This window comes from Octopus bimaculoides, chromosome 8, assembly GCF_001194135.2.
Source record: "Octopus bimaculoides isolate UCB-OBI-ISO-001 chromosome 8, ASM119413v2, whole genome shotgun sequence".
Classification (NCBI taxonomy): Eukaryota; Metazoa; Mollusca; class Cephalopoda; order Octopoda; family Octopodidae; genus Octopus; species Octopus bimaculoides.
The window spans coordinates 13,878,056-13,880,555 of NC_068988.1; positions in this window are offsets into that span (position 1 = coordinate 13,878,056).

Below are 2,500 nucleotides of genomic sequence, written 5' to 3' on the forward strand. Positions count from 1 at the left end.
TTTTAGAGAAACGTTGTTATCTGCTGGTATTGATACATCAATTAGAAATCATTTTTTTCTTCATGATCTTTGACAACTATATCTGGTCTATTTTCCTTAATTTCTCTATCTGTGTGTATTGGCATATCCCAGAGTATGGTTGCTTTCTCGTTTTCTGTGACCTTTTCTGGCTTGTGTTTATACCATCTTTTTTCTGTTGTTATTCCATAGTGTTGGCATAGCTTTCAGTGTATATAAGTCCCAGCTCTGTCGTGTCTGTGAATATATTCCTTCTTAGCCAGGACTGGGCAGCCAGAGATAATATGATTTATTTATTATTATTATTATTATTATTGATTTGACTCAGGTTCAACCTCATTCCTGGCAGGATTTATGTCGGTGGCAGGTTACTACCTTAGGTATCCACAAGCTTTTAAGTGCCTAAAACCCTCCTGATAATCTTTCGTGTCCCTAAGAGGTAAACTTTCTGTAGAAGCTCTATTCCAATCTCTTTCAACCATTTGTTTATAACTTTGCTTAAAGTTCCCAATGCACCATTTATTATAGGCTCAGTCTTTACAGGCTTCACACTCTAAATTTTTGCAATTTTAAATTTTAAAGAGTTGTATTTTTTTTTGACTTTTCGTCTTCTTTCTTTATGATACTGGAATCAAACTGACGTGATGAATCAATTAGCAAGCAACTTCGCTTTTCCTTTATCATCATCATCATCATCATCATCATCATCATCATCATTATTATTATTATTATTATTATTATTATTATTATTATTATTATTATTATTGTTGCTATTGTTTTCTTAAATTCTCTTTTATTGTCATAACTGCTTCGTTACGAAAGACAATATCTTTGTATTTGCTTGTGCTACCTTCATGACACCAACATCTGTTATTTCCACTCCAGACCTTAATTTGTAGTTAGATCTCGTAGGACAAATAGAAACCAATGGCGATAATAAAAAAAAATCAAAAAAATCCGATGTTTTGTCAAACGGACTACAAGGAAGATATTGCAAATGAGAGTGTTTTCAGTCCCCACAGCTAACAACTCCGAATGATATTACCAGAGAAAATTAAATTTAATTGGTCGATAACCAGGAACTTGACGTAACGAAAAGGTTCAGTTCCCTGACAGTTTAGTCCTTTCTGTATGGCGTTCACTACACTCTATGTCTTCAATTTCGGGGGTTTGACAAAAGGGCGAAGATTGGTAGAAGCGTCAGAATCAGTGTTATGTAGGTTGCAAAGTGAAAGGGCACTTTTGGATCTGCTGTAGCTGTATTGCAGGATAAGAGAAAACTCAAGGGCTGTTCCGGGTTGTTCACACTCTACCTACGTCAATAGGCTTAATGAGAGAAGGAAGTCTCTTGGATATTACTGTCTTCGGGTCCTAGGATTCATAGGGCCGGTTATTTGGTTTCCTCGATATATAATTGACCAAGGCGATAACATATCTCCCGAATGGGACACCAGTCTGCCACAGGGCTACTTATAGCTTGAGTGGATTGGAGCAACGTGCAATGAAGTGTTTTGCTCAAGAACACAACTCACTGCCCGGTTTGACAGTCTAAACTAGGATCTTACGATCGTGGCGGGTGCAACAGCTTAACCATTTGTCCGTGCGCCTTCAAGAATAGAGAATGGTAATTTTATAGGGCCTTCAAGACCGCGGGAAAAAAATTATGTGAATTAACTCCATCTCATGGATCATCTGCTAGCCAGAGATTTCTTCTTAGACCATGTAACAGTGTGAACTGTACTAGTAGCACCAGTAATTCAGGGCCAGATGGTAGTGTTAAGGTGAGCAACGGAATAAGTCTACTTTTCTGAACCCGAAACCTCGTATTTCAAAGCGAGCTTCTGAGGCACACAGCTATGCCTGCGCCGGCCAGTTTTTTGTGTTAGATTTTTTTTATACGATGTATATCAAGAGTTGTGGTCACAGTGGACGTTTGTCGACCGCAAAGGTATATACCTCTACAAGTGTGTATGTGTATTCGTGAGTGTGTCTGTTTCGTTGAGTATACGCATTAAGAAATTATTCATACATTGCCATCGTGGTATGATTATGGATACGCATACAAATTTTGATAAATATTTAATTGGCGAATTGCAGAGTCGTTTCAAGATAAAGAGAAAAATATGGACGCGTACAAACATTGATTTAAACGTGAAACAATTGAAGAATAGATTCTCAGACAGTATATGTGAGTGTATGTACGTGTGTATGTGTGTGTGCGTGCGTGCGCGTGTGTGCGTATAGAGAGAAAGAGAGAGAGAGAGAAAGAGACAGAGAGAATGAGAGAGAAAGAGAGAGAGAAAGAAAGAGAAGAATGAGAATTTTAATTACAACAGTGACAATACTTTGACATTTAAGTTGTCAGGTTCATAGAGTACAATGTTTGAACGTTCTTTAAAATAAAAACAAATTTAAACGGGAAGCATTACTGAGAAAGTGTGTATACACCTAAATGTTTGGGAGCATATATGTGTGTGTGTGG